Source organism: Tachyglossus aculeatus, chromosome 9 (assembly GCF_015852505.1).
Source record: "Tachyglossus aculeatus isolate mTacAcu1 chromosome 9, mTacAcu1.pri, whole genome shotgun sequence".
Taxonomy (NCBI): domain Eukaryota; kingdom Metazoa; phylum Chordata; class Mammalia; order Monotremata; family Tachyglossidae; genus Tachyglossus; species Tachyglossus aculeatus.
In genome coordinates this window covers 20,387,334-20,396,214 of record NC_052074.1, presented here as the reverse complement: position 1 = coordinate 20,396,214, position 8,881 = coordinate 20,387,334, and the positions used below count along the sequence as shown (strand labels likewise).

The window sequence follows — 8,881 nt, the reverse complement described above, 5'->3', positions numbered from 1 at the left end:
AGTCTCAGAATCCTTTCCTACCTTCTCTTTTCCTTTTTTTGTCTCCTTTTTCTCTTCTCTTTTTCCCTCCTCCTCCCCTTATTTCTAGACTCATTTCTTACATGACCCATATATTAGCCCCTCTTTGATGAAGTGATTTGTACTTGAATTTCCATGTTTGTAGATTCACCTTTCAGATACTTAATCCTCAGCCCCACTTCCACCCAGGAAGGCCATGGGAATGTGTGGGGAGGGGGTGAGTAAGGGTGTGGGAGGGGAGCATGAAAACTGTGCCAGTGACTTAAAAAGGGCAGGGAGTGGGGCATGGTCAGAGCTGATGGCTTCCAGTTGAGCACAACTGGAAATACAACGTGAACACAACATACTTTTCCTGACTGTATGGAGAAATTCACTGGGCTGGCAGGTGTCTCTTGCTGCAAACTAAAGGCTGTCCTTTAGCTTGTAATTTCAGCTATTGCTCACAGATTAATTCTGTCCCTCAAGCTCCATGGTTTTACCGATGCCTTGGCTCAAAAAAACCGACATAAGCCGTTCAATGGAGCCTCTCCTCCTCCATTGTCCCCCTCCAAATGTGGAATTGTGATTTTGGCTGAGTTAGCCTATAATTCAATTCTTCCCTAAATAAAACCCCAAGCTCTTTATCTGAGAATAGCTTGTGAATACAAGAGGAAGGAAAATCATCTCAAAAACAAAAAAAAAAAATGGAGAAAATGATCACTATTTTTCTCTAGGTTTCTAGTATGTGATATATACTGCCTTTCATTAACCCATCTAGAGACTGGTTTACAAGATTGCCTTCTGGAACACAGATGACACCCTGCCTCACAGGAGATCAAAGACTCAGCACTGACCAGGAAAAAAAAATCAGAGACAAATCCTTCATATACGGTTAGACAGAGGAAAAAAGACATATGAAACAAGAGAGCACACAAAGACCTGGAGAAAAGCATAAAGACAAGAACCTTTAAGGTGTGATTTCTTTAGATCTCTCAAAATCTGGACATGATTTTGTGTATGCGTGTTTGAGAAAGAAAATGAGAGATAATATCCATTTATCACTGGCAATAGGACTGGATTCTAAAGTTTGCTGGTCCCTAAATTTGGAAATAATCGTATTTATTGAGTGCTTAGTATGTGCAGAGCACACAGTAATAATCCACAGAAATGATCCACCCTGATTATCTCCTTTGAACTGATGATTTCTCTGACATCTGTGGCAGAGTAAAATTTGTTTGCATACATTGACTCTAGGTTTCCAGATTCACATTTCGGTCTCACAATCTTTGAGAAAAATCTTGCGTCAGGAAACTACTGATTCAATGAGTAGTGGTGTCATTTCTGAGTCAGCATGAACCAACCGTCCAACCATCTAACACTGTTTAAGAACTGCAGTGCAGCAGAGGAGACATAAAAAGAGTAATCTCTCCCAGGGCTGGCTTCTCTAGACACAGTCTAAAAGCCGCTTGGAGGGCTTAAGACAGCTGAAAGAGCATGACAGTTACCAAGAGGAGAGAGCAAAATGAGAACCGGAAGGGGAAAGGAAGGGTTAATGGGATTGAGTAAGGGTTTCAGTCTAATCATCAACCTTAAGAACTATTCAGTGCTCATAGTAATAATGATGGTGTTTGTTGAGCACTTACTATGTGTCAAGCACTATTCTAAGCCTGGGGTAGGTGCAAGCTATCAGTTTAGACACAGTCTCTGTCCCAGATGGGGCTCACAGTCTCAATCCCCCTATTACAGATGAGGTAACTGAGGCCCAGAGAAGTGATGCGACTTGTCCAAGGTTGCACAGCAGACAAGTGGTGGAACTGGGATTGGAACCCAGGTTCTTCTGACTCTCAGGCCTGAGTTTTATCCACTAGGCCAGGCTGCTTTTTGTTGAGAGTTAGCTGGCTGCTGCCTAGGAGATCTGCTCTGGGCTTGATGTTCCTTCAGTGGCACCTGGAACAGTTGGGAGCTCTTGAAGATTGTGCAGGAGCTAGATGGGGAGTAACCCAGCCTGGGGAAGACCACTACCCTTGTGGCTAAGACTCCCTCCCTCACCCTCCACCACCCAAGTGCTATCCTTAGGTTGGAGGAGCTGGTCTGATTCTGTAATGATAATGATAATTATAATGATGATGGTATTTGTTAAATGCTTACTAAGGGTCAAGCACTGTTCTAAGCAGTGGGGTAGATACAAGATCATCAGGTTGGACAAAGTCCCTGCCCAACATGGGGCTCACAGTCTTAATTCCCATTTTACAGATGAGGTAACTGAAGCACAGAGAAGTGAAGTTACTGCCTAAGGTCACACAGAGGAGAAGTGGCTGAGGCAGGATTAGAATCCAGGTCCTTCTGACTCCCAGGCCCAAATGCTCTATCCACTAGGCCACTCAATCACTCAATCCTATCCCAGTGATTCAGAAGGAAGCAGACAGGAGGCACAGTCACATGACCCTTGTGGTTTGCTACTGTCTGCTCAGGGCCAATGTAATTATATGTTGTATTGTTATACTGTCCTCAGTGTGTAATACAGTGCTCTGCACACATTAAGCACTCAGTCAATGCAATTGATTGATTAACTACTCATTGCTTACTAGAGGAATCAATCAATCAATCGTATTTATTGAGCACTTACTGTGTGCAGAGCACTGTACTAAGTGCTTGGGAAGTACAAGTTGGCAACATATAGAGACAGTCCCTACCCAACAGTGGGCTCACAGTCTAAAAGGGGGAGACAGAGAACAAAACCAAACATACTGACAAAATAAAATAAATAGAATAGATATGTACAAGTAAAATAAATAAATAAATAGAGTAATAAATATGTACAAACATATATACATATATACAGGTGCTGTGGGGAAGGGAAGGAGGTAAGATGGGGGGGATGGAGAGGGGGACGAGGGGTAGAGGAAGGAAGGGGCTCAGTCTGGGAAGGCCTCCTGGAGGAGGTGAGCTCTCAGGGCCTTGAAGGGAGGAAGAGAGCTAGCTTGGCGGATGGGCAGAGGAAGGGCATTCCAGGTCCGGGGGATGATGTGGGCCGGGGATCGATGGCGGGACAGGCGAGAACGAGGTATGGTGAGGAGATTAGCGTCAGGGGTGCAGGATGGCCTGTAGAAGGAGAGAAGGGAGGTGAGGTAGGAGGGGGTGAGGTGATGGAGAGCCTTGAAGCCCAGGGTGAGGAGTTTCTGCCTGATGTGCAGAAGGTTAGCTCTTGTATGGTGGTTGCAATTTTGTGTATTAAGGAGGAAAGGAATTAGGCTGGGCTGCTGCAGACAAGTAGTTTCACCTGGAACCCTGTCCTTTGGCCAGTGTGCTTTATTACCAGGGAGGCAACATGATTAAAAGCTGCAGCTGGGGAAGCTGATGGCCTTTAGCTTCCCTCCTCACTCTACTGCCTCTGTCTGGGTTGTAGGCCCTCTCCCAGAGTCACAATGGTGGCAGTAGGGTGGTAGAGGCAGAGCTGAGGGGGCAGGAGAAACTTCCTAAAATATTTTGTGTCAGTTGGGTTCACTGATGACTGTTCACAGGGAGATGCCGGGGTGGGGGGGTGGAGCTCTTGCTTTCAGATTCCCAAAGTCTGTCTCAAAAGCCCCAATATTTGCTAATGTTGGGAGTGAACATTAACCTTGCCCTCTGCAGTTGTAGATAAAAATACAAATTTCTAAAATAAAATTCCCTCTAATGGACCTACCTGATCCGGGGCACACTGCCCCCATTCTGCAATCTAGCGGTCACCTGGCCTCATAATTTCCCTCTGGTGCTATTTAGAATAAATGTTCATCAATCAGCGTATGTCGGCTGGGCTCATCAGACCAGGAAAGTCGCTTTAGAAATCATTCCAGGCATCTGTGGATGTCTAGAAAGCAATGGTCCTTAGCCCGCTTTTGGGACTTTTCAGAAGCATACACAATTTTGGACATATATGCTGAGGACAACTCTGAGCTTTCAATATACCTTTCAGCACTTTGCCTGTTCTGTCAATTAGCCGGCTAAAATAAATCTTTAGGTGACTTGAGACTTGGGTGTAAGAGAATGAATTGTTCGAGACTGCTGGACAAAAATGGGACCGCCCTGTGCCTGTGGATTTTACGAAAGCTGTTCGGGTCTTAAGCAGAGGCAGGTTTACTCCAGGACACCAACCACTTGCTGTTGATCTATGCTCCAGCTTCCTGTAGACCTCCCTCCCTGCGGTGGAAGGTTACATGAATGGGGACAAAGGGTAGGGGCTGGGTGGTAGGAGTTTGGGGTAGAGAGGGTGGGAGGGCAGAGGGTGGAGGGATCTGTGATGCCTGCCGGGGAGCATTGCAAGCCAAGTCAACATCTTAATCTAGTCCTTCCTGAGCCCTTAGAGCTGCTTCCTGGTTCAACCTGAGAGAGGATTTGGGGGTGCTTTAAGTAGGGGGCAGTTTAAGGAGGTCAGACATTCACCTCACTAGCCAATAGTCCTTCAATCATTCTCCCTAGTCCTCATTTGTGCCTGGAGCATAGCAGAGCACTAGAGGTTAGGAGATGAATTGGAAGTTCTGGACCTATGTTTTCTTTTTTTCACTATGTGATAAAATACTTGGATTACAATAGTTTCACATTCAACTAAAGTGATTAAACCACCACAACAATATTGAATAAACTCACAAGTGAGTGTTTTAAAAAGTTGTTTTTCTGTGGATTAGGTTTGGCTGATCTTATAGTGCTAAATTGGCTATTTAAAAATGTAATTAATCTAGGAAAAGACTTCTGAACTTAATGGAATAAAAGAAAGTTAAATCGTTACACTTTTTTTGCTACAGGAATGCTTGAAAGCCTGCCGGAGCTGCTACACTTTCATTCTTTTCCTCCTCTACTTTATAAATGACTAAATTGATATTTGTTTAATTTGTTAACAAAACCCATTAGCTTCTTGGCTGAGGACTCTGTAAAAGGAATTTCAGCCCAGAGCGAGTTTTTATGGTCCAGTTATAAACTCTGAAAACAAGGGTTTTTTTTAATGGAAATGCTGACAGGTCCATAACTTTAGTAGCACAGATGGTGTTGGCATAATACAAATAATTTTTTTAAAAAAAGCCCTGGCAGGTTCAGACCACCTGTGATCATGACCAGTATAGAAAGAAAACTTGGTTTCAGAATAATTTATGTTCATTTATCTTTAAAGTCGTGAACATGATCTCTAAAAGAAGATTGCGTCCAACCTGATTGATTTGTATCTATTCCAGCGCTTAGAACAGTGCTTGCCACATAGTTAGTACATAACAAATATCACTAAAAAGAAAGAGGCAGAGTTTTAGAAGGTTTCTTAGTCCACTGCCAGATTTCCAACTACCACTTTAAGACCAAGATCATTACTCAAGCTGGCCTGATCTCCACTTGCTTTGCAGTGGACCAGAAAACCTGATTATGAGATTGTCAGTCAATTGATAGTATTTATTGAGCAAATTACTCCGTGCAGAGCACTGCTCTAAGCTCTTGAATGAGTCCAAAAGTGCAAGTAGACACGGTTTCTGCCTTCAAGGATTTTATAATGTTGGGGGGGAGGCAGACACTAAAAAATTACATGTAGGGGTAAGCAATAAAGTTTAAAGTTGTGTACACAAAATGCTACAGAGAGAGAGGGAGAGTGGGGAATATCCAAGTGCTTAAATGTTGAGGATTCAAGCACAAACATTATACACAAGTGTTGAAGTGCCAAGAAGGGAGGAAAGACAGGGGGAAAATAATCAGGGAAGGCCTCCTGGAGGAGCTATGATTTTAGAAGACTTTGAAGATGGGGAGAGTAGTGATCTGCCAGATGCACAGGGGAAGGAGAGCTACAGGCAGGAGGGAGGACATGAGCAAGAGGTTGGTGGTGAGACAGATAAGAATAAGGAACTGTGAATAGGTTGGCTATGAGTGAAGCTTGATAGTTGGATTGTATTGGGAGAGGAGCAAGGATACCTGTTGGGGAGACAGCTGATTGAGTGCTTTGAAATTTATTTGTCTTGAAACAACTAGTTGACAATGCTATTTCTCTCTCATTTATGTCACTAACACCTGCGGTGATTTACTCAGTAGGAGCAGGGTGGTGGCCTCCTGCTTTTCAAAAGAAATAACTTTCCTGGGTAAGGCCAATATTTTGCCTCTGACTGTGACAAAATGATGCTTGAAGGAATTGGGTGATGGTAGCTCTTCTTGACATCCATCTTCGTTTTTCAGGAAGTACCATATAATAGCCGGAACTTCCCCTCTGTCTCCTAAACATTTCCTTTAATAACCCATTTTGAAATTTCCTTCTATGCATTTTCTTATGTGTACATTCTGCCTGCATGATTTTCTTGTAAGTGAACAGTTTATGATTCTGTAGACTTCAAATCTGCTCGCTTTCAGTTCACAATCCCAATTCTTTCAGTCCTTGCTCATTAGAAAGGTTCTTCATTCCCCAGTTCACCTCCCTCAGGGTGACCATTCCATGCCCTAGGCTCAGGGTAGGTGAGGTAGTTAGATAAGAGAATGCTTCTGGAAGGAATTTCCTACCTTTCATTTTGAATTAGAAAACTCCAAGTATCTGCCAAACAAGGGGAAGATCCCCTTGTGACCCAGTCAGGAGCAAATATTGCCTGGGGAAGGGAAAATGCTTCTGTCCTTGCCAAGAATCCAGTTTTGCCTCAGCCATGAAGTCACAGGATGTTGGCTATCTTTTGGATGCCATTACCTCTTCTGTGCAGCCCCACTCCTCATGCCATCTCCTCAACTTCCTATTCTACCTCACTGCAGAGAGAGGAAAGTAGGGGGACTTCCTCCTCCTTTGAAGACTATGATACAAGGATGTCTCTCTCTATTGCTGAGTTGTACTTTCCAAGTGCTTAATACAGTTCTCTGCACACGTAAGTGCTCAGTAAATACGATTGAATGAGTGAGTGGGTTGAGTTGGTGCCAGGGACAACCACAAACATCACCCCATCCCAGAGACCTCTCAGTTCCTGAGAGAGGTCCTGAGGGGGGCAACAATCCTCTACCAAAAGCTGACAGTTGGTCATTTGGCCTCCCAGCTTCACCCCTCTTTACTTACCAAACCAAATTAATTGCTCATCACTAACCAGTTAGGCTAATGTTAATAGGCAAGCTTACATTAATTATGTACAAATGCAGAAAAAATCAGATTGAGATGTGAAATTCAGGCCTCAGTTAAATTGGGAATTCAGCCTATACTGTTCAGTCTTCTGTTAAAACGTTTCTGTGGCGAGGTGTGATGGCATTTGGATTCCTGCAAAATATGACATTTTCCCTACTCTGTCAACTGATATTTGAACTAAAGACTTCTGAAAGGAAGTAGTATCAGAAGCCTGTAATTTACTGTTCAAAACCTCTCTATTTCCTGAAGCATTCACATGCTCAATTTGCAACTAACAACTTTGCAAGGTTTTTAAAAAGAAATTAACCCTCCTTGTCCACAGGCTGGAAACCAATCATAGGAAGCTACATCAAGCAGGACTTGAAAATAGGCTCCATCTATCACTCTGGGAGCTCTGACCTGTGGCTCCTCCCTGCCTCTTTTCAGGTTCAAGGCCCTTCCTGAATAGCTTGTCAATTACGGCGAATCATGAGGCAGTTTTATGGCATGATCAAACATCGGTTATAGACACTTGGCTTCCCTCTTGATTCCAAAGGGAGTAGTGACTTCCCATCTTCCCCTTCTCTCTCACCTCTTCCCTCTTTCTCATTATTCTTTTTTCCCCTCTAGTCCCAGTTTTCCTGTCTTCCTTCTCCTGTCTTTGCCCTCTTTCCCACCCTTCATTTCCCATCCACCCATTTGTCCCCATCCTAGTGGAAAGAGAATGGACCTGGGTTTTAATCCTGGCTCCCCGACTTGGCTGCTGTATGACTTTGGGAGAAGTCACCTAATTTTTTTTGTACCTCAGTGTCCTCATCTGTCAAATGGGGATTAAATCCCTGTTCTCTCTCCCCTTTAGATTGTGACTCCCATATTACCATTTTCATGATGAGTCACCATCTGTGTTTCTAGTCAACAGGAGGCCAGCACGAGGTCCCCACCCACCATTCTGCCCTGTATGGCAACCTTGCTGCTGGGATTAACAGATGCCCGCAATTGTCAATGAGTGCGTGCATTCTGAACGCCTCAGGGGGCCTGGTAAATCAAGAACAAACAGTCCCAGCTGGGGCCGGACCCAAGGTCTGTAAAGCCAGTTAGAGAGGAGAGAAGGCAAGAGAAAGGACTGAGAAAGAGGGGAGGCAGGAAAACTTCTCTTAAAAAGAAACTATGGAGCCTAAGGTGAGTTTGACATAGATTTTGTCAACTATGAATTTCCTCCTTAAATTTTGCCTTGTCTCTATGCAGCAGAGGGCTCCCAAACACACCTGCTGCTTTTCCTTCTTCATGAAAAGTGACTGTTAAGGGTTTTGCTTTTCAACGTAAGCTTACTGTGAATAGGGAACATTTCTACCACCTCTGTTATTGTTCTCTCCCAAGCACTTAGGACAGTGCTCTGTATACACATTGATTAATGCAAAAAAAGGGAGATTCCAGGAACGGAGAACAAGAGGAACAGATAAAGTTGATTCTCCAAGGTGTGTGAGATAGAGTGCGCCCAGGATAGTGACCTCTTAGTGAGGAACTCCTTGGGCTGGGCACATTCATTGATTCAGTTGTATTTATTGAGCATTTACTGTGTGCAGAGCACTGTACTAAGCGCTGGGGAGAGTATAATAAAGCAATAAGCAGACACATTCTCCAACTTGCTATGACTGCTGTTAGTGGCTCCTTGAGGCGCACTGCTCCTTCGAGTTGCCTAGCCAGGCTAGCAGGGCTGAAGAAGCCACCTTAGAAGTCTGGTATTAAAAGTGTCTTTTTCCAACTTGCATTTTTCAAGGTATGGCTAATGAAATCACAAGACTGTCTCAT

General features: G+C 43.9%; 1 long non-coding RNA gene across 1 annotated transcript in view; it reads left to right on the top strand.

Annotated features, from left to right (window-relative positions):
- Positions 1-804: 804 nt before the first annotated feature.
- Positions 805-8,881, top strand: part of LOC119931995 — a 57,695-nt gene continuing 49,618 nt past the window's right edge. Inside the window, exon 1 of the long non-coding RNA XR_005452270.1 lies at positions 805-969. This is a non-coding gene — a long non-coding RNA (uncharacterized LOC119931995). The remainder of the gene's footprint in view (positions 970-8,881) is intronic.